This window comes from Marmota flaviventris, chromosome X, assembly GCF_047511675.1.
Source record: "Marmota flaviventris isolate mMarFla1 chromosome X, mMarFla1.hap1, whole genome shotgun sequence".
NCBI classification, from domain to species: Eukaryota; Metazoa; Chordata; class Mammalia; order Rodentia; family Sciuridae; genus Marmota; species Marmota flaviventris.
In genome coordinates this window covers 12,261,376-12,285,240 of record NC_092518.1, presented here as the reverse complement: position 1 = coordinate 12,285,240, position 23,865 = coordinate 12,261,376, and the positions used below count along the sequence as shown (strand labels likewise).

Here is a 23,865-nt window from a genome sequence, read left to right as displayed (position 1 = left end):
CGTGATGCATAATGCATTTTCATTCCTAGTGAGCTGGCCTGTTTGTATACACAGATGTTTCCTGCGCTCCTTCTATCATTGCTTCTATTTTGTCTGAAACAATATTTCCAGCAGGAAGCAGAATCTTATGTTAAGAACCTAGGAACAGACCCTGTTAGCTTGTGTAAGGATATTTTCATTTCTAGATTTAATACTTGAGGGGGTGGGGTGGAAATCTCCTTTTATTCAAGAACGTGGAAAATACTTTGAATAAAGATCTAATGCAAGGAATGTAGTATATTGAGACATTAGACCATTCTTCCTTGGCTTCTAGATTAGACCTGACCGATTCATCTAGGCACGATCATTGCTGAAGGGCTGCACGACTCTTCTGTCTCCTTTCTCACTGTCAAAGCTGCGGTGAGTAATGCCTGCCCTTTCATACAAACCCTAGGTGTGTTCTACTGGATTTCACAGATTTTTCCAGAGCATTGTTCACACAGAGCTGCGGTTTCCTTTCCAGCACCAGGAGCACTGTGGCAACACAGCTCAGCTCACCAGCTCAGTTTCTCTGCCACTCTTAGGAGCACATGGAAATAAATTAAAAATAAAATCCACAGGCGAGTGTGCTAAGGAAGGAAATGAGGTTTTACACATCAGCACTTTTCAAAAAAAAAAAAAAAGATGAACCTGTCTTAATTGAAAAATGGCACAATGCCCTAATGAAAAATCAAGCTCAGGATTCAGTCCCTAATATCTCAGTGATGAGTGTATATTTCCTCCTGTGGCTACCCCGTGAGTGAATTCTGAAATAATCAGGCAGTGTGTTGAAATAAGATATCATTCAGAATTACTATAGGAGTGAGGCTGCCTTGCCAGTTCCTGCCTACGTGCCAGGAGAAGAAGGGATGAAACACAGGGAAGCTGCCTTTTCTGGTTCTTAGGGGTTTTATCTTCTTTGCCTTCTTAGTAAATTTTGTTTTTCTATGATCATGAAATTAAGACATACTTATTTCTCGAAAATTGTAAATATGGAAAGACGACAAGAAGAGAATAAATATCATTTATAATCCTGCTACCTAGAGAGTGTTGCTTGTCAACATTTTTGGTTCACGTCCTCAGAATTGGTTTTTTTCCCTATAGGTCCATCCTTTATCTTCTCTGGGAGTTTGCAAAGCATATTTCACAATTCCAGATTTCTTGTGCTTGAACTGATTTCTTTCTAAACTCTGTTAACACACATTTCTCTAATCATTGACATCAGGAATGAAAAGGTATCTATTTTCTTACTGCTTATGACTGATAGAAACTGTTAGCATATGTCATCCCCTTCTTCTACCGCTTGCCTCCCCCAATTCTTGTTTATTGCGGTAGCCCCCCAGCATCTAGAGATGGGCCTGGCACCTAGCAGTTGCTTTATAAATATTATTGACTCAGTGAATGGATGATGACAGTTTATCCTTGCATTATTCCCAGGAGGTGAGCATTGGTCCCTGAGACCAGCCTCTTCCTATCATCCTTTGCTACCTCTCCCCAGTAGTACCCACTGCTGCCCACTTGGCCTGCTTTCCCTGATTTTTCATGTTTGTGGCAGGTGGTAAGAGGAAGCAATGGAAAGGGCCCGGTCTGTGAAGTTGAATAGGCCAAATCCTCAGGTCTCTGATTACTACATAATGAGACAAGTCCCTTACTCCCTCTGGGCCTCAGCAATGCCTTGGTGCAATGGGCTGTGGTGATACCTGCCTAGCAGGATGGCTGACATGTATGCACAATACCTGGTGTACAGGAAGGATCCAACATCTGCACTTCTAGTGTTTTTTCCTGCTCTCTTTCCAATGATAGCATAAATTAAGAGTCCTTGGGGTCATAGAGGATTGCCTTTCTCTTCACATGTCCAGTCATTTCATCTACTGAGCATAGGAAGGTTTCTGATGAGTTACTTTCTGCTTCTGTGCCAAGTAACTCAGAGAAGTAGCAAAGAACTGAGTAGCCTTTCTAATAATTGGATTCTTATGCTTCCACTGCCATTGCACACACTTCCTCTCTAACAGAACACCTGATGCGTTGGAACTGTGCATGCCCATAGGTGAGTATGCCTTCCATCTTGTTATCCTCAGCCTGAGACCCACAGAGCTTATTATAATTGAGGACTCACTCATACATTGATTGAATGGGTGAAGGAATGAATGAGTGAATAGTATCATATTATACACATCTTGTCCCATCTCAACCACACATAGACTTATCTACGGTCTCAGGGATGATGAAAGAAAGCCCAAGTGTAGAATTAAATTTCTGGCCTCTCAAATCTGTGATGTAAGTCTCTGGCAGACAGACACATAAGTATTGGTTCTGCGAAATGCCAGCTTAAGGGGAAAAATGACACTTCCTATTAGTTGCCATGATTTAGTCCATGAATTCACTGGCTAGCATTAAAGGTTCTTTAGGGGAGGAGGAGAAACAATGTATGTACAGTACAGTTTCTTGTCCACAGCTTTTAGTTTGAGTTATATGTGCACTGGCATCTCTTTCACACCAAATCTGATGAGCTGGCATTTATTTTTGACAGCATCTCAAATCTTGTGAAAGTCAGAGCTGGGGGCTGGCATTGTTTTTTAGGTGGTGGCAGGACAACCTTGGTAATAAAAAAGAGAGCCTTAAAAAGATGTCTGCTAGAGTTCTTCCAAAAAACTAATGGGTCAGCAAAAAAAAAAAAAAAAAAATTTCCTTTGAGCATCAGCTTTTTGCAGACTGGACATAAATACACAGAAACCCATAGAACCATTGATATGTTTCCTCCTCTAATTCACTGTGGCAGTAATTGCTGCTTAAACCCCCCAAACCTGTTTTACTCATCTTCCTGTGCATCTAGCTAGACTACATTTACCAGTCTCCCTTGCAGTTTTATGTATGGCCATGTGCTTGAGTTCTGGCCAATGGGATGAGAGTGGAAATAATGTGTGCATCTCTGGTCCAACCATAAAGCTTTCCATGTTTTCCTCTAAGCTCTATCCTTACCCGGTGGCTATCTGAGATGGAGCAAAGCCCCAGGGTCACCTTGGAAGCCATGGTTAAAGATGGAAAGGCCTCCTCTGCCTACGGAGAGTCATTGTGTACACCAGAACTGCCTGATCTAGAGTGCTTACCCTGGACTGTTACATAAACAAGAAATAATGAGCCATTTCAAGCCATTAGAGTCATTACAAGTTTGGTGCTATTTGTTAGGCAGCTTATCTTACCTTAACTAAGTCATGGTCCCTGGATTTCTTTTAAGAGCTGACTGTTTTCAAAGGCCTTTTATGTATCTGAAATTGTTATGATGGTTATAATTCTTTCAATATCTCTGCAAAGCTACCTTCATTTTACAGCTATGATACAACACCAAGTGGGAAGGAGGTGTGTATTTTGTCTACCATGGTTGCCCCAGAATTGCCACAGGGAGTAGCATTGAAGAGGCTCTCAGTGAGGTTTGTTCATGGTGGAGGACAGAAGATAGTAAGGCAAAGGGCATTGTCACATGCCCAGGGCTCACAGCTAGAAAATGCTGCATCAACTATTTAATCCTTGTCTGCAAGGCTTCAAGGTTCAGCCGAGCTGCCTCAGTACCAGTAACCCAAGACTTTACAACGAATGGGTGGGAGCCAATGCTGGGCACTTAGAAAATATGTTTTAGTCTCTTATCCTATACTTCTGATTGGAGAAAGTAACACATATTTAAAAATGAAAACATTAGGGACACTGAAAACAAAGAAACCTTCTATGCAACCTTCTATAATCTTATCAGAGAAAACTGGGATGTGCTTAGTTTTATTCTTGAAGTTCTTACACACACTCAACAAAAATTAGTTCACATTATATGTAAAAAATATCTAGGACTGAGGGGCTGAGGTTGTGGCTCAGTAGTAGAGTGCTTGCCTAGCATGTGCAGGGCCCTGGGTTTGATCCTCAGCACCACATAAAAATAAATAAACAAAGGTTTGTGTACAACTAAAAAATTTTTTTTTTTTAATTTAGGAGGGCTGAGGTTGTGGCTCAGTGGTAGAGCGCTTGCCTAGTATGAGTGAGGCACTGGGTTCGATCCTCAGCACCACATTAAAAAAAAAAAAAAAACAACTAAATAAACAAAATAAAGGTATTGTATCCACCTACAACTAAAAATATTTTTTAAAAAATTTAGGACTGAGCATGTAGCTTAGTGGTACAGCACCTACCTAACGTGTGAGGCCTGGGGTTCAATTCTCCATACTGCAAATAGAAAAAAAAAAAAAAGCTATTCCTGCCATGTGACTTTTCACTTATTTTTGCTTTAAATAATTAATCATTTCCTTGGACATTTTTTCTATGTCAAGACCATACCAGTCTGTCATCCTTTGTTATGACTGGGTAATATTCTATATAATATTCTGTAATGATGATCTTAACCAGTTCCCTGCTGGTTGACATTTCCAGCTTTTCTGAAACAGAAGAACTGTAATGAACACGAGTGTGCATTTATCTTTGGTGTAGACTCCTTAGAAGGAATTTGTGGGCATAGTGATGGGCACTTTTCACTGGCCTCCAGATGTGTAGAACTATTTGTGCTGAAGTCCCAAATGGTCCACAGATAGAAATGGACTCAGTGGATTTAGTTCTTCAAGTTAAGGTGACTAAGAATAGTAGAAGAAAGGGTTTCTAGAATATCAGAAGGCTGCAACTACACTCTGAGCCCATGGCAAAGACTAACAGTGAGGAGGTGCTGGCATACTGAATGGAGAGGGTGGCACCTTCTGGATGCTGGATGATTTCTCTGCAGCCTCCTGGCAATGATGTCAGCATTGTCTGAAAGGTCAGTGTTGATCTGGGCCCAGGAAAATGAAGCAAAAGAGAGAGGGAGGACGAGGGTGTCTAGACTTGATGTCACTGCAAGGTTGTTGCTGGAGCTGAAGCTGAAGGTCGCAGGACATTCACTCCTTAGAACCAGGTGTAAACCTGATGTGCTTGGACAGCTTTCAGGATGAGCAGGCGGCTCCAGGCAGATGTCTTTGTCTATGGTCACAGCTGTGTGCACTCTGATGTGTCCCTGTCCACAAGGGATGTTCCTTGAACGATGATGATGATCATAATGATGATGACAGTGGCCGTGGTTGGCAGTGTCAGGAAGGAGATGATTACCCAGACAGCACTGAGACAGCTAAGAGTTGGCCCTGTGAGGACAGGGGCTTGCCTCTGATGTGTGTGTGTGTGTGTGTGTGTGTGTGTGTGTGTGTGTGAAAGAGAGAGAGAGAGTGCGTGCATGTGCGCATGTGCATAGCATGATGGAGCTGTATGTGAGTGTGTGTGTACATGCTGTGTGCAGGGCCGTCCATGTATGTGTGCTACAGTGGTGGTGCAGGGTGAGTGTGTATGCTACTGCAGGTAGTGTGGGGCCTGGGGTGGGTGTGGATGTGATGTGATGCGTGAATACATGTGCATGTTTTGTGGGGGGTGCTAATTCAATCCCCCAAACCATTCATGTTGCTACCAGAGGCTCCATGTTCCCTTTGAGGTTTTCCTTCTGTCTTCTGTTTGCTCTGGCAAAAATGCAAACTTCACCAGAAAATGCTCTCAGCCATTTTCCCCCTCAGGAGAGAAGCTCCGCAAATGAGCTGAAGTTTCCATTGGTCACAGTTACAAAGAGGGAGGCAGTATCCTCTAGAGTGGTCTTTTTTTAAGGGTCTGGTATTTTTTTAATATCTTTATTTTGTTTATTTATTTTTATGTGGTACTGAGGATCAAACCCAGTGCCTTACATGTGCAAGGCAAGCACTCTGCCACTGAGTGGTCTTATTTTATTTGAAGATTATTTTCACTTAATATTCTATTTTACCTTCTTATTGTATTCTATTTTACCTTCTTATTGAGGTTTATTTCACCCACATGGTAAGGTGTGCCAAATATACAGATCTTGAGTGCTGACTGGGTTGTAAGCGCATGTGTGTTCACCCATTTAACCACCCCCAGATCAAAATAGAATACAGTTCCAGCACCCCTCTCTAGTCAGTATCCCACAAAGGCAAACACTGTTCTGACTTCTGTCTCCATAGATTACTGTAGTTTTGTCTGTTCTTGATTTTCATATAAATGGAATCATGCAGTACATAGCTTTTTGTGTCTGGCTGCTTTCACTTAGATTATGCTTATGAGATTCATCCATGTTGTTGCTTTTATCGGTAGTTCCTTCCTCTTTATTGCAGCATAGTATCTTATTGTATGGATGTATCACAGTTTGTTTATCCATTCTCCTGCTGACGGACATCTGGGTGGTTTCCAGTTTGGGGCTATTGCAAATAAAGCTGCTATGAATATTCTTGTACATGTCTTTTGGTGGCCATATGTAGAGCTGTCTTAATGTTGCTTGTGATAGCATTTGACAAAGATAGAGCTTGCAAAAAATAAATCCTGGCCCAAAATCAAACAGCAACAACAACAAAACCCCCAACTTACCCCAGCAGGCTTCCCAGGAAGAATGAAACAGTCAATTGCGTGAGGTCCGTCTTGAATTCAACTACTTCTTTCCCCTGGGGAATAAAGGCATTACATTGGGAAGGGTGGCAGACTCTCTGGACACAAAGCTCTGATGCAAAACAGACATCCTCTATGAGGAGTTCATTATTTATGGAGCCAAAAGTCACAGTGATTAAATTGCTCCTTGGGGGCACATTGGGGTCTTTGGAAGGGCCACTGGCTGCTTCAGGCTCTGTGGCTTGTGATTTGGGCTTTGGTGCCAAGACTTGCTTATTGGGTGCAAAAGACTTCTAAGACACCTAATTTACTTTGTGGGAGCTCAGATCTTAGGAAAATCCAGCTTGTTCCTGGTTCATGGGGCTCAAGGAAGGATTCTAGAGAGCAAAGAAAGAGGAACTAACAGGCCTACACCTGCATAGTGGTGGCTTTCAGGCTGCAGTACCCAGTCCCTTGCCCACCCCTCTCTAGGTAGAAGCTCTCTGGCTGATTCCCATGTCCCTGGGGCTCACCTTTGCCTGCTAGTGTGCTTACTGTATACTCCTGAAGCTCCACTCTATGACTTTGGGACTGGTCCTGGGAACATGCTTGGCACAGGCATGGGGCAAGCAAGAGGCTTGGATACTTATGTCCTTAGGAGCAGTCCTCAACTGGTGTCACAGTGAAATTAGAAGACAGAAACCCCAGCATCTTCCCCTCAGTAGAGAGATCTCTGAGGTTAATTCCCAGTGGGATGGAGCCTCCATTAACCACAGCAGTCAGCTGTTTATTAACCCACCCTGGACTGGCTGCCTCCTCTTCCTGGCAGTGTTCCCACCACCCCACACATGCTACCTGGGATCCCCTCTCACATATGCTACATGTACTTGAACCTTGGTCTTAGAAACTGCTTTTAGTTGATCCCCAATTCAGCGATTCTCCTCCCTAATATAAAGTACTCTATCACACGCATTAATTTTTTGGGGGAATTTTGCAAATTCCATGGCACCCTTTGTATCATCTGCACTGGGTTTCAGCCAAGCCACCACTAGGTATCTTTGCTATGGAGAAGTTTGTGATTAGGGGTTGGCCCAAGGGAGGGCAACAATAAATAGTATTTAATTTTCAAGCTGCAATGAAGGCAGACAGCCTTAGTCCCATTGCTCCCTGTCACTGTCGCTCCCAATACTGTATACAGTGGATATATAACTGCAGAAAGGTGTGGGGAAATGGACTCATTTAAGACCTAGGGGAATGGAAGGAGGTAGAGGTGTGGGGGTTGGGGTGGGCTTTGCTCTTTAAGAGGATTCTAAGTCACTGTCTAACCCTGAGGAAAATGGCTTTGAAAACACAGGGTAAAAAGGAAAAGGCAAAATTTATATCTCTACTATGATAAGTTGTTTCAATTTTTAAAAAATGAAATAAAATATAGTTTTGATTTGTTGGGGGTGGAAGACTCTCGAATGATTTTTTTTTTCTAAAATGCAGTTAAAATGTAGGTCTGAACATTAAAAAAAAATCCCAGAATGGATCCTTTTGGGGAGGAAAATAATAATTCACAAAGCAGTTTGTCCAGCTCCTTTTTAATCTTTCCTTAGAGGGGTATTTTCCCACATTACTTCAGAAAGGGAGCAGAAGAGAAAGGCCTGGCTCAGGACAGAGGGATATAATTAGTTACAACATTGAGGACTGAACCCAGGGGGTACTTTACCACTGAGCTACATCCCCAGATGTTTTTTATTTTTTTATTTTGAGACAGGCTCTCACTAAGTTGATGAGGTCTGGTTAAGTTGCCAGGCTGGCTTCGAACTTGGTATCCTCCTGCCTGGGTCTCTGGAGTCTCTGGGATTACACACATGCCCAGCCGAGTTTGCAGTTCTGGAAGGATCAACACACGGATCTGTTTCAGTGGGGCTGTTGATCTGGAGGCCTACAGCATTCAAAGAGGACAAGATGTCAATCTGCAGATAGAGCTGGGCTTGTCTGTGTGAAGGGCACAACTGGAGCAGGAAGGGCTGTGAGGGGAAATTGGAGGGTGCAGATAAACTGAGGCTATAGAAGGGTCAGGGAGGTGGAGACAAATCTCATTTGCCTGGCGCTCCTCACCACCAGGGGCAGATTTAGAAGCACACAAGCTGTTTAAGTTACATTCTATTAACCTTTCCCTTGCGGCTATACTTGGCCTGGTCTGATCCGCCACAATGCCACACACATTTTCTAATCGTTTTTTGCTGTTTCACTGATTGCGGAATTAGAAACATCCACTGTCTGGTAAAAGTAGGTCACGGGAGTTCCTGACTCTGCTATGTTGCTAATAGATTTCTGAATGGCAGCATATTGGCTCCTGAATGTGACATTTGAGCAGAAGAACAATGGTGATCACTCACTGATGATTTTGCACTTGAATCATTCTTTTTTCCAACAGGAACGCGTATGGGGGAGAGCCCATAGATTACAGGTGCTGGAGAGAAGTCAATGAAACACAGAGACGTTCATTTGAAAGCAAATAAGTGCTTTTATCAGGGCCTTATCTCTCTAGGCCCCTGTGCTACTTGCTTTTCCCATCGCCACTCTCCCTGCCGGACCACCACCATAGGAACCTTGTCTGTAGCTCCTGCCGGCCTTACACTCAGCACATTCTTCCAGCAACACCCCTCCCCCGCACAAGCTGCCTTGGAATCACCATCTCACCTCTTCTGTCCCAGCTTCTCCTGAGCCTTCTTTTTTTGTCCTGTGTTCTATTCTTTTTCCATTTTATTCCAGCTTCGGGATACTCTTGGTCTCACAGACCCCATATAAAATGAAACTACATTGCCTTATAATAAAATAATGAAGTCTTTAGGTTTTTCCTGGGGGCGGATTTCAAGTCAAATGATAAAGACCTAGACCTTGTCAAATTCTCCATATGGGCATTGCAATTGTCAAGTAAATATTTAGATAGGGCATGTTGTGGGTGTCACTCTTACTTGCTGTCTTCTTTGTAAAAATATGAACGATTTTTGTTTAAACCACTTCTTTCTCCGAGCTCCAGACAATGGCAATCATAATCATTTCCTACCAGACCTATTGCTTGTGTGTGTTCTTGTTTAATTTAAACATGATTTCTTTAAGGTCTCATACTCACTCAGAGCTACCCCTCCATTGGTTGCTCTAGAATCCAGAATTTCCTGGAGGAGGTGAGAGAATAAATCAACATAAAATGATGTAATAAAATCCTCTTAAATAACAACCAGGTAGTAAATTAACATATACACGACCTTTGAAATGATCATGTACGGGGAAAGTCGGAAAGTCGAATCCAGCAAACAGCTGGCTGGGTGCCTGCCCTTGACTAATAGGCTGAGAGATACAGCTGCTAGAAAGATATTTGAGAGTGAATCCTAAATGCAGAAATCTGTCTTTTATAAACACACACACACACACACACATACACACACACACACACACACACACCAGTTCCTTCATTTGACAAACCCTAATTTCATTGGGATTGACAGCATTGCTTTTGTCGAGCATACATTTAACAAATGAGATTGAACAACCAACCCACTCAGTTTCATCTAATTTAATTTGACAGCCAAAGCAGGTAGGTAGAATAATGTACTTACAGAGGAGGTAAGAATGCTTTCCCTGGGGTTAAATGACATGCCTTGCTGGATCAGGGTGAAAGCAAGTATCTCCTCTCTTGCTTTTGTTTTTTGTTTGGTTTGTCTTTTAAATTGAGGTATAAAGTAAATAAAATGAGCTCATCTTAAGTGTCCAAGTTAATAAAATTTTGCCAGTGTGTACATTGGTGTAAGCACCACTGAAATTAAGATACACAATATTTTTATCCCTGCAAAAAGCTCACTTCCCAGTCAATATAGCTTCCTTCTCATATTCTCGAGGGAGCTACTACCCTAACTTCGAACAGAGAAGATCAGTTTTGCTTGGGTTTGAACTTCATGTAAGTGTATTGTACAGTATGTACCTCTATGTCTGGTTTCTTTCATTTAGTATAATGTATTTGAGATTCATCCATGTTATTGCATGCATCAGTATTCATTCTCTGTTATTGCTATGTAATATTCCATTGTATAAATATAGTACAGTTTATGTATTACCAATGGACATTTGATTTTTCTCTTACCTTCAATTTTAACTTACATTTTCTAGACAATCTATGGAAGGGAAATTAGCAAAAATGATATGCTCATGGATGAACTTGTTCCAAACTGGTGGCAGAATCCACACCCCACTGCATAAACAAGCACTGTGGATCTGGAATGGAGGGACTGGCTTGGGTTATTTTTCTCCTAGACTCACGCCAGCTCCAAGTTACCTTATCATGTCTTCCACAAATGTAGGGTGAAGATAGGCTTCAGCATCTTGTCTCATTTAATCTTGACATGGGGAAAGGCAGGTGAGCTTAGGAAACAGATGGGCAGATGGGACCTAAAGAGATTTTTTGCAGGTATCCAGAAAGGGAGAGGAGCAGCTTCTCATCTGGAGTGCATAGGTATCTGGCAGTATGCCTGCCTTTGGGCAGTTTCAGGGACACAGCTTCAATTTGGGTATCTTTCCTGATTATTCTGACACCTTCCCATTTTCTGAATCTGGGGAATAAATAAGTCATTATTGCCTCTCATAAAGAAGCTGACCAGGCATTTTGACTAGGGTAATCATATGTCATTGGACAGAAATGGGGTACAAAGCGATGTCACCTTGGAAGGCTACCCTTCCCTCTAGCTAATGGGTGAGGACAACAGCAATATGTACAGGTGCATCAGGGTTGGGAGCTACTGGCAGGGGCGTGGTGCATCTGTAAGCTGGCTGTGGTAGTGTGGCATCATAAAGAGAAAGTAAGTTGGGGCTGGGGTGGTGGCTCAGCAGTAGAGCTCTCGCCTAGCACGTGCAAGGCGCTGGGTTCGATCCTCAGCACCACATAAAAATAAATAAAATAAAGGTATTGTGTCCAACTTTAAAAAAATTTAAAAAAGAATAGAATATTAAAAGAAGAAGAAGAAGAAGATAAGTTGTCCTATTTTGCCTGGGACTGTCCTGGTTTGAGTATTGAAAGTCCCAGGGAATGGGAAACCTCTCAGTCCCAGGCAAACCGAGACAGCTGGTCACCCTAGAATAGGGAGCCCTTTTCATTAATTGATCTGAACATTCAGTTAAATATTCCTGTGCTTCTGTTACAGATCATGCACCTTGCAAAGTTTGAGGGATAGAGCGGTAACTGATGGAGTCAGAGTGATCCCTGCCCTAGCTGCCAGAGTACCTCCTCTAGAGAAAACAGTGGGATTTAAAGTAGTGATTACAACACAGCTCAATGCTTGCTTTGATGGGGATAAGAAGTCAATGAGGGCTTTAATTGGGAATATACAGAAGCCTCTGGAAGCAGGTGGAGAAGCTAATCTACTACCAGTTCTTCATCTCCTTAGCATATCCACAGAATTCCAGAGCTGCTCAGAAAAGCAATTTACAGGGAACCCTGATGCACTCACAATGGCTGTGGGACAGGAGATAGGGTGATAAGGAGGTAGACAGATTGAGATCTATGGATTTAATCCCTTTGTGCTGCTTAGATCCCCACTTGCATAGCCACATTTCTTCTTCCACTTGGAGAGTCCCTATTGGGTGGTGCAGAGCGGTCAGCATGTAGTAGTCCTTGGCATTATCCATGCCCATAAATCCAGACTGAAAAGCATGCCCTGGCAAACCTTCTGAATCTTTTCAGGTCATGTAGATAAAATGGAGTGGGGCAAGGATGATGTACTGGGGTTAATAATTCAGTATGTTTGTAAACAGGGCTCCAGGGTCGAAAAACTAATGCCAGATTTTCTACGTGTTGTGTTACAACAGAACAGCGTGTACTTCTAAGTATCTAAAACTAATGGACATGTACTCTTGCCTAAGAGGCCCAGTTATTATTGTTTTTTTTTCTAAAAAAAGCCTTTTTAATGCACTAGAAATATATGGCAGCTGTTGTTAGAGCCAAAAGGCCAGTCTAGCACAGGTTGACAGACACAGATACACACATGTGCATGCACACACACACATGCGTGCAGCAATTATACAACAAAACAAGTCCCTTAAAACTAAAGTCCTTTCCTCCATGGAACAATCCAAACATTTATTCTAGTGTTGGAGACACAGCCAGGCAGTATGGTTCTTGAATTTTAGAGTCTCTTTCTTGTCTTCCTCAGCCCAGAGGAAGACAAGAATGATGTTCCTGTAAGGTATGCCCTTTTATTGACATCTGTAGAAAAGATAGGGATGGATGGTTTTCCCAAAGGGGAGTTTTTGTTGTTTTCATCAAGTATTAGAAACAGTGCAGATATATTGGCTCAATTTCTTTCTCTTCTTTCCCTACCTTTGCCATCATGCAATTAAGACGGAGATCCTCCCAAACTCTTCTTTTTCCATCACATGGGAAGTAACGCCATACTTGCCTGCCCTGAGTACTGACCCTTTGGAGGTTCCCAACTATCATGCAGCTCTCTCCAATCTAGCCTGTGGCAGGTGGAGGAGGGACGACACTACCCTCCCCTGGGTGACTTCTGAGCTTTCCTTTGCAAGGAAGCAATAATGGAGACTTATCCATGAGGAACGAAGTGCCTCTTCCCTTTACAGTTTGATGATGGCTTCCTTTGTAGCTGGTTCAGCACGGCTTGGCCTGATTTATGATTTTTGCCATCTGGTTTATTTCTCTCGTTGTTTTGTATTGTTTTAAATCTGCTTGAGGCCATCTTTAACTGAGTCTTTTTTTAAAAAAATAGAAATTATATAAAGCAAATCATAGGAGTGTCATTTGAAGGTTAGGGATGAAAGAGAAGTTTAAATAGGACTCGGGTCTTCCCTGTGAAGTCCAGTAGCTAAAAATAAAAGTTCCTTTTACTTTGTTGATTATGTAATAGGATGCGGCCTCAGATGTGAACGCTGTGGAATGTCACAGTTGTTCAGAGAATTCTCATTTGGGTTTTCTTCAAGAGAGGCACAGGAGATTCGAATTCATTCAGTTAGGGTACAAGCCATATAGCTGGACACTGTTGTGGACACTTTGCGATGTTGGTGAGTTTTAACCAGAGCCAAGACTTGCTTTTCACTTAGTCTAACCTCAGTTTTCACTCTAGTAAGCCATGTTGCTCTTTCTGAAGGCAAAATGGTATGAGAGGGGTGTTGGGAGGCATCCTTCTGTAAGAGGCAAGAATGGGGTTGGGTGGGAGCAGTCCTGGTTTTGAAAAGAGAAGGTAGTCTCTGGGTACTGGGTGCTGTCTGTGTTCTGGGAAGCCACAAAATATCAGTGACCTGGATAACTATGTGTAAACCATGTTCTTATTAAAACCAGCAGTCCTGGCTTTCCCAGACAAAGAAATTCTGAAACAATTTTAGAAATACATTCACAAGAGTGGAATTCATAAATGGAACTGTACAACCATCAGCTGTACTGTTTAGACATAAAGTTGGATGAGCAAAGGGGAATTTTACAAGTATGGATTCAAAGCTTTTAAATGAACTTGCCTAATTGGTAGAAATGAGGTAGAGCATCTTGCTGGGAGGAAAACAAATCTCATATCTAAAAATATTCTCTTAGATGTAAAAGCAAAGGCACTTTAAACAATGCTTGCAAAACATCTTGGTTAAGATTTGGAAGAGATTTAAGGATCATGGGTTAGTGCCTGGCATCTGGTAAACTGCTCCACATGATTTACAGACCTCCTCAAGAGGTTCCTAAATCTAGCCGGGGCGCATGCCTGTAATCCCAGCAGTTTGGGAGGCTGAGGCAGGAAGATTGCAAGTTTAGTAACTTGCCAGCCTCAGTAACTTGGTGAGGCCCTAAGCAAATCACTGAGAGACCCTGTCTCTGAATAAAATACATAATAGGGCTGGGGATGTGGCTCAGTGGTTGAGTGCCCCTGAGTTCAATGCCCAGTACCCCAGCCGAGAAAGAGAGAGAGAGAGAGAGAGAGAGAGAGAGAGAGAGATTGATTCCTAAATCTGTCTGACCTTAGAATCATGTTCAAGGAGTTTTGGACCTACACATTCCTGGACCCCAACAGGCTTTGGGGGGGTCTGATGGAGAATCTGTGTGCTCAGAGAACTCCCCAGGGAATTTTGAGTTTGAAAACCACTGGCCTAGTCTGACTCTGTGGACTCCCATCCATACCATCCTAGACAATTCTTTTGTCACACAGATGACCATAATGATCTTAGCACATGCCATTGACTCTGTATTGTACATTTATTCATTAGCTGAAGTTCAATTTTAAATCCCAGTCAACTATATGATTTCTTTGAATGACTGCAAATTAAGTCACATCCAGTGCTTCTCAAGGTTTATTTGTGTTCATTATTATTCTATTGAGTACTCAGGACATCTGACTCCTCCTGGATTGGTAAGCTAAAGACATAAATAGCTTTGGCTCCCTTGAGTTTTGAGATGGTTAAAAGGATAACTAGTGATAAGCAAATAAAAGGAGGAATATTGGTGAGTGAGCAAACAAAAATTCAATAAAGCTCTACTGTGATCCACATGCAGTGTAAGGCCCTTTTAAAGCCTCCCAGCCGACCCTCATAGCATCTTTATGGGGGCGTCTCAACCCCCATTTCACAGGGAGTGATGATCCCAGGTTGCAGGGTTTGGGGATAGAGCCAGCAGTTAAGTCCAGGCCTTCAAGGTTCCTCATTCTCTTCCACCCTGAATCTAATCCTGACTTTTCTTCTTTTTTATCATCCATATAGAACATTCTAAATTTTCTTGGTTTCTGCCATGGGGTCCAGATTGGAGATGTGGTTTGGCTCTGGCTGGGCTCATCCAGGTCCACTCTTCCTCAGAGACCTCTGTAATCTGGAGGAATAGCACAGTTCTACTCTGATTTGACATGTTTGAGAGGAATCAAAGGTAGGACCATTTATTTCTGAATTACACATAGGTTTCCCTTCATCTCTAGAATGTAATTAAGAAAAAGGGCTCGAGGAATACCAAATTTCAAGCCAAGAGCCTTCAGAAGCTGCCAAAGGAAGTGGGTATTAGCAGTCTGTGCTCTGTGCCATGTGGGCCAAGGCTGCTGTCAGCTTCTCAGTGGGAGGGGGTGGTTGTGGTTCCAGGAATCAGGAGATTGAGGGAGGTGAGCAGGGGTGTCCTTACCTCTTCTCTGCAGGTTTTCTAGAGGGGCAGCAGGATCCAGGCCAGCATTTATTAGGGTTCACAGATGGGCCTTCCTTTGATGGCCTGATAAACATTTTCTTTAGTTTTCTGAAAGGTAGTCTTTGGCCAAGACCAGGGTGACTCACTCTTAGCACTATTGACATTTGGAACTCAGTCATTTTTTGCTGTGTGTGTGTGTGGTGGGGGGGAACTGTCTTGAGCATTGTAGGATGCCTCCTATACCCACTACGTGCTGGTAAACCCCTGTACTCCCCAATTATGACAATAAAAAATGTCCCTTTGGTTGCAAGGACACAGTTGCACCAGGTTGACAATTGCTGACTTAGAACTACAGTAGAAACAGAAAGGAAGAGAGATACGGTGGGTGTCACAGCACGAGGCTGATAATGCTGGCAGGAGCCCCAGAGTTTCAACCTCTTTTTCTTCCCTTAGCCAGCAGAGATGGCATCAGCAAGTAGTGTCCAGAGTTTGTGGAACTTCATTGACCAGGGTTCTCTTAAGGGAACCTTGCTGTGCTTCCTCCCACCTATCCTGGACACAAATGGTGTGGTCCTAGATACCCTCAATAGCATAGGCTAGTGGCTAAGAGCATAGACAGTGGATCCAAGGCTACAATAAGGCCCAACTCTGCCACTAGGTAGCAAGTTCCTTATTCTTTTAATGACTCAGTTTCCTTACCTGTAAAGTGGTGAAAATAATGGTATCTCCCTTGTCGAGTTGTTTGTGAAGATTTGACTATTTATAAACATTCGGTGGAGTACCTGGCATATAATAAGCATTTTGTAGAAGTGTTTTGTAAATAAAGTGCAAGTAATCCGGATGCAAAAGCTCTGTTAAATTTATCCATTCGACCAGTGTTTCTTGGGTGCTGAATCAGGCCCGGTCCAGGTCTTCCAGGAGCTCAGAGTTTGCCCATGGTCATTCTGTGTCCTACCAGGGGCTCACAGGATTCACTCCCTCACTCTAAGCACTAGGGGGCGCTGTGAGAACAGAACCCACTGCCCCACAATGTTCTGTAAAGTCTCAAAGACATGTCCCCTATGTTCCAATGGATACGCCATTTGGCCTTAGGGTCCTCTGCAGTGCTTCTTACTCAAGTTGGATTGTACTTTACCCTGCATCTACTCAACACTCCATGGGATAATTCAGCTCTAGATATCTTCAGCTACAGCCATAATAAATTGAACCCATTTTTCAATATTTCATAGCACCTTGAGGGAATTGAGGCACACCAACCTTTGAAAAGTACACTCGTGGGAACATTGTCATCCCTTTCTCTTCCTCCTCTTTTCCTTCCTCCAAATAAATATATATTGAGCAATGCCCATGAACTAGGTGTTATTCTAGGTTCTGGGAATATTGCAATGAACATGGTACATGAAGTCTTTGCCCCCAAGGAACCCCCATTCCATATGGAGTAGAGAAGATGTAACATAAACAGTAAACAGAGAAGTCAGGTAGTTTATGAATGTGATAGGTAACAAAGGAAAGACACAGAAGAGATTGATGTAAGAAAGAATAACTGAGATGGAGACGGGAGCCTGGAATCTTCTCAAAACAGGACTATTTTGATTTGAGATTTAAAGACTGAGAAGATCCAGCTGTTTGAAGGATATTCCAAGCTAAGGATAAAGCCAGTGTAAAGGCCCTGTGGCAGGAAAAGAGCTTGGCATGATTCTGATCAGTGAGGAAAGTGATAGGAGATGAGATTTGTAAGATGAGATTGGAAAGAGTTAAAGTGGGGCCAGATCAGATAGGGCTTTGTAGGACTTGACTTTTATTTTAAAGTACAATGAGATGCCATTGGATAGTTTTATGCAGATGAGTGAAGCAATCTGATTTATGTTTTCAAAGAAGGAGGGGATGGTCAATTGTGTCGAACACTGCTGGGTTGAGTAGGATGAAGGCCAAGAGAATCTATCAGTGGATCTGACCACATGCAGGTCAACATGACCTTAGCAAGATCAGTTTCAGTGGAGAAGTGGAGAGCAGCTGCACCCCTGCCTTTTGGTTTTAGAACATACAATTTCATCAAGGAATATGCTTTTGCATGTGAAGGGATCAGTCATTTGATTACATTTCTTAATACTACATTGGTCAGTCTTCAGGGAATTACTTGATTGTATTCCTTTTTCAGCAGAAGACTTATAATTATCAGAATGCTAGTAGTGATGTTATCTTTGGTATTCAAGACATTACTATTTGCCAATCATCTAACCTTTTGGTCATTTGCTAATGTGGGACAGTACCAGCCCAGCCATACACATGCGTGTGCGTGCACACATACACACAAATAACCCTTCTGTGTGATCCATGACCCATATGTTCATTGCAGATAACTAACTCCCACTGGGAACTGCCTGTGACTTGGGAGAACTACCTAGATCCCTTAGAAATGTGTTAACCTGGGCACAGAAGAGTGACCTCAACCTCCTCAGTGCCATGTTGTGGTGGCTGTCTGCTTACGTGGTCTTTCTCTTCCAATGTCCACCCAGCCCCTTAACCTTGCCTGAACTTTAAAGCCCAAGAGTAGTAGGAAATCCCTCAGAATAAATCATTAAAAAGGCATTTGACAAAGCATATATAAACTTATACTTGGTGAAAAGTGACAGTAGAAAAAAGTATGTTTAGCACAAGCTTAAATATTACCGTGCTTTCTCTGTGGTCTCTCCCACAGCATTTTGGAACCCAGACATTTTTCCTGACTGATCGTTCCCTTTGATTTTTTTTCCTCCACTGCTTTGATTTTGTAACACAAGAATAATATTTTTTCTGGACTAAGCTTCTAATAAGTGGTCTTACCCAGAGAATGTTTTTTTGAATTTAAAGATGATTCTATTTTCTCTTAAGTACCAAGAAGTACATAACACATATAAACACATCTAATAGCTTTGGATGGGGTTGTTGGTCTTTTTAAAAGCATACTTGCCAATTTTTCCTCTTTATTCCAGCTCCTAATTCAAAGTCCCATCATTCCAATGCTGTCGTACATAAGTGGAGAAGCTCCTTCATCACATGCATGGTGGATGGAGATGCCATCTTGAAGGACAGGCCTGGTTCTTGACAAATAAGTTCACCGCAATGTATCATGCCTTCAAGTTATACTTAAAGTCAAATCCATCCTATTTCCAAAAAGGGAAGGTTTTTAAATCCCCTAAGTTAAATACCCATCTTCAATATATTGGACAAAGCTGCAAAATACTGACACCTTTTTTCTTACCAGCTGGCAAGACTGGGTCACATTATTAACTACACAGGAAAACATTTTGCAGTCAGCTCCTCCTAGGGGGCTGATAGAAGAATGCTCAAAAATCAGACATCAGGCCCTGCTTGTGTGTGTGTGTGTATGTGTGTGTGTGTGTGTGTGTGTGTGTGTGTGTGTTTATGAGGCCTAAGCTACTAACTGTCAGAATCTTCCCATAAACAACTTTCTCCTATCCAGAAGAGTCTCTCTTGAGTTTGGGGCATTGAACTCTCAGTTTACAGTGAGTTCTTATTTGAAAATCTGCAAATTCCAAACCCTAATGAAAGATTATATATATATATATATATATATATATATATATATTTCTTGACTGAGGGTTCCCTTCTCTCACCTCCCCATGGAAGTGAAATTCCAAGAGCATGGACACCCTGGACTGATCACGCTTCTCTTCTATAGCCCAGGAATCTCTCTTTAATTAGGACTGTAGGCTTTTGGGAGAAAAGCCAGCCAGGGACTGCATTTCCTTGAGGTGATTCCAAGAAGAAGATTTTCTGGGTCAGTAGGTATGAATGCTTTCAAATTGCCCTCCAGAATGTTTTAAAGCAACTTACTTCCTTATCAGAAGACATTTTCGGTGATTCTGTATTCATTCATCCATTTATCTATTTATTCACTTATTGATGCAGCACCAAGGCTGTAAACCAGGTAGTCTGGACCCCTAAGTAAACATTAATCAATTCCTTCCCTGGATGGAGCTTGACGGGTTTTCTCTTTGTCTCTGTGAAGAGAATTGAGACTGTGCCTGGGTCTCCTGAGAACTGGTGAGGATAAGCTCTCTATTCTTGTGCTGGGGAAAGGGGAATAGATTCAAGGAGGGGTCCTTACTCCTGGCTGCACATGGGAATCATTTGAGGAGCTCTGATAAATTCTGATGTCTATGCCCAGCTAAAGAAGATTCTGATTTCATTGGTATGGAGTGTGGCCTAGGTATCCTGATGTTTCAAAGCTCCCTAGTCAAGTCTCTTGTGCAGCCAGGGTTGACTGTCCCTCTATACTGTCTATCCAGGGGGAATCTGGCTTAATGAAAACCCTCCATTAGGCTGCCACCCACCACCTCTGCTCTTGACCTCATTCTTGTTACTTTAAACTTGATGTTATTCACCGCCTCCACACCCATATCTTGCCTATTGTAGACAACAGGAGGCCAGCACCCTGCCAGGCTTATGTTTGAGTAGAGTAACCATTGCCACAGAAAAACTGCTGAGAAGAAAAATCACCTTCTTTCATCTTATTTATTGCTTATTTTTAGTTTCAAATATAATTCTTACCTTATTTATTTAGCATTCCATGGTGAGGATCCTTTGGTTCCCTATCTTTAATTATAATCAAAATAGCGACCCTTTTGGAGTTCTGACCTATGTGCCAGGAATGGTTCTGTTTTTTAAAGATTTTTAAAATACCTTTAGTTTACTTATTTATTTTTATGTGGAGCTGAGGATCAAACCCAGTGCCTCACATGTGCTAGGCAAGTGCTCTACCACTGAGCTGCAACCCCAGCTCCTAGTTCTAAGTGTTTTGCATGTGTTAAGTCACTTTCCTTAACAACCCTGCAGCATCTATATACTGTTATCTGCCCTCATCATACAATGAGGAAACTGAGGCATATAGAGGGTTAGGGACTCGCTCATGCTCACACAGCCAGTCCGTGGCTGAGCTGGGCATCTCTATTTCATTTCCTTAAGGAGGGTATCTTCTCCACAAATTGGATTTGTCTTGGACTTGTTACACCTTCAAATTGTGTTTTCTTTCTCAAATTAGAACTACAGGGAATGAGTGATTATACCCTTGTGAGATCTCCCAGCACCCCTAAATTTCACCATGGCAGAATGGCTTAGAACACAGAGCTTAGGAAGAGAATCATTCAGTGGCTTATTGGCCAACGTTTGAGTCACTTTTGTTGCATCCACTGGACTGAGTTGTCTTGGTCTTGTGGAGATGTAGCTGAAATAACTAGAAGCAGATGGTTCTTACCTGTGTGTGCCAAGGGATGTCAAGCCCCTCTGCCATCAACACTGTCACATCTGCATACTTTCAGAATTGTCCTCAGAAAAATGAGAGGCATGACTGAAAAACAGCCTAAATTCGTCTGCCTTTGAAAATATGTAGAACTTCTCATCTACTTATTCTCCTGGGAGAAATCAGAGGCACTCGGAAGTCAGTAATTGTGATCTCTTGAGTCATAATTTCTGAAGTTGTATCAGAGCCCAGCATGGAGATGCAAGATGGAAACAGCACGTGGGTCTGTTTCCATAGACCAGCCGGTAAGTGTGTGAGTGTGTGTATAGGGGGCTGAAATCTCCTCCTGAAAGGAAGGGATTAGCCAGCCAAAGAAGAAAACAGATTTGAAAAATCCCTTTACCCTGAAGGTTTAATAGGGAGTCAGATTTACTCAAATGTCTTCAGTCACGGGTCTCTCTCCTGTTTTTATCTTGTACCCAGCTCAGACTTTCAAAAGAAGGTGAACTTTTATACCCTTGACCTTAATATTTCCATCCACATGATTAGAAGTAAAAATTTTTGTCATCTTTTGAGCTGAAGGGATGTTACTAAAATACATATAAAATCATTCTTCCAGTACTTGTATATTTCTTGATTATTGGTAGTTTATTAAGACAAATTCTTGCTTCTGCTTGTGTAATTATAGCACTCAGCTCAAATTTCAAAGACTGTCACTAGCATATCTTTGATTTTTCTCTGGAGAATAAATATCACCTATGATGAGAAAATAATTTGGAAATATTCACATGGATTTTGACATGGCCCTAAGGAGTTAGTCATTAAAGAATGTCAGAATCCTAATTAGTCTTCAAATAATCTTTTTGTGTGTGTGGTAAAGAACTTCTGCTTGGAAGAACAGCATTTCAATATACTAGTTGTCACCTCATTACCTGAAAGCTGCTTGGAGGCATTTTGTGGAATTCAAATCATTTGAGGGCACAGAGGGGCCATGTGATACCACAGAGGATGAACAGAGCCTTGAATTCTACCCATGACCCTGCCCCTAACCAAATACATGGCCTGGAGCAGATCACCTCTTCTGAGCCTTTGTTTTCTCATCTATAAAATGGTTATACTTGATACTTTTTATAAAATGAAAATTAGAAGGCTGAATGTGATCTAATCCCTAGCTTTGCCAAGGGTGCACTCTACCACTGAGCTATATCCCTAGTCCTTTTTAATTTTATTTCGAGACAAAGTCTCACTAAGTTGCTGAGGTTGGCCTCAAACTTATGATCCTCTTGCCTCGGCCTCCCCAGTCACTGGAATTACAGGCATAGGCCACTGTGCCTGACCAGCCCCTAGCTTTCTTTCCTATCACCCTGGAATTTGCTTACCATGCCCCCCCGCCAATTCATACTTCTCTCCATCCCTCCCTCATGTCTCTTTGGAGCACTGGGATATCTTTATGCCATGGTGCCCCTTCTTTCAGGTTTTTGCTCAAATGCCACCACATCAGAGAAGCCTTCCTTGATCACCCTCCCAGGGTGATCCTTTCCCCATCCCCTGCTCCCTGTTACTCTCAATCCACTTCCTCCATTTACTTTCTCCTTAGTGTCTAGCACCATTCATTAGGAAGTATAATAAGATGAAGACAAAGGAGCTGATGGAATAGAATAGAAAGTCCCAGAGCTAGACCCACATAGTGTTGACTTGGGGGATGTCTTCACTAATGTTTGTTTATTAATTTATAGTATTAAAAGTAAAATAACTTTTAAATAAGACAATGAAAAAGTGGGCTATGCATGGGACAGTTTCATGAACTGTGGATTATGCAAATTCTGTGCATATGACACTCAGAAGTAAAAACAGAACGCTAATTTGTCTGAAGGGGATTCCTTCTCCTGTTGCAAGGTTGGTGTAGACAATCTGGAAAGATCCTTGGAGTCCAGATATGATTCTTTGTTGAACATTTACTAGGCATTAGGCACTTTCTGCTTCCCCAGCATATATCTTTACCCCCATTTCACAGGCAAGGAAACTGCAGCTCAGAAAGGCCAAGTCATTCCACCAAAGCCACACAGTTCTCATGGTGTCAGAGCCAGAGTTTGTGTGCAGGCCTGACCCATAAGCTTTTGTTTGTTTGTTATTTGAGGGGGGCTGAACACAGTGAATGCCTGTGACTGTGGCTAGGATTTTGCTAGGGAAATAGAAGATTCCTCTTCACCATGCAAAATAGAAGACCTTTACCTATAAGGAACCTCTGCTATTTCACTCCCACCCATCCCAGAGACCCGTGGAGGAGATCTCAGTAGCTGCACTTTGAAGTCCCTCGTACAGGGCCTCCTCAGTGGATCAGCATTGTTGTCCAAAGAGTAACATATTTTGCCTTTTGCTTGCCTTAATCCTCCCCCTTTCCCAAATACAAAACTATTGGCATTTCTTGGAAAGTAATTTTAGCTTTCCTCGGGGTTTCTGGTATTTTTTTTCAGCGAGCGTTTGTGTTCGGGGGGCCAGTGTTGCTGCCTTCTTTGTGCTTGAGGTAAAGGGACCCTGGCAAGTGCCTTGAGAAGGGTCTTCACCCTCTTGTTACCAGTAGCCTCTGCTCCATCTTCCCTCCCCACACTGGGCTCAGAAGTGATCAAAAGCCAACTGCAAACTACAGAACCACTGGGAGTTTCTTTCCTTTCTGCAGTTCTTCCACAGTATTTTAAACGCCTCTTTTCTTAAATTATCAAGAGATAATGAACATAAAATAAAGCGATTTATAAGTGGTCAGATGGGTCAATTTTGACAATTCTATTTACCTATGTAACCACCATCTCAGAGAGTCTAGAAAACACTCCCAGTATGCCAGAAAGCTGGCTCTTCAGGCTTTATTTTAATCTGTTCTCTCTCTTTTTTTTTTTTTTTAGAGAGAGAGAGAATTTTAATATTTATTTATTTTTTTTAGTTTTATTGGCGGACACAACATCTTTGTTTTGTATGTGGTGCTGAGGATCGAACCCGGGCCGCACGCATGCCAGGCGAGCGCACTACCACTTGAGCCACATCCCCAGCCCCTGTTCTC

General features: G+C 42.3%; 1 protein-coding gene across 2 annotated transcripts in view; it reads left to right on the top strand.

Annotated features, from left to right (window-relative positions):
* The window catches only part of Rai2 (retinoic acid induced 2), a 68,221-nt gene that overhangs the window by 23,954 nt on the left and 20,402 nt on the right, over positions 1 to 23,865 (top strand). Inside the window, exon 1 of one of the 2 annotated variants that reach the window (XM_071606345.1) lies at positions 15,264 to 15,325. The exons of the other annotated variant lie outside the window; for it this stretch is intronic. The gene's annotated coding sequence lies outside the window, so the exon portion shown is untranslated. Of the gene's footprint in view, positions 1 to 15,263; positions 15,326 to 23,865 lie in introns of those variants that run through there. 2 annotated transcript variants of the gene reach the window in all.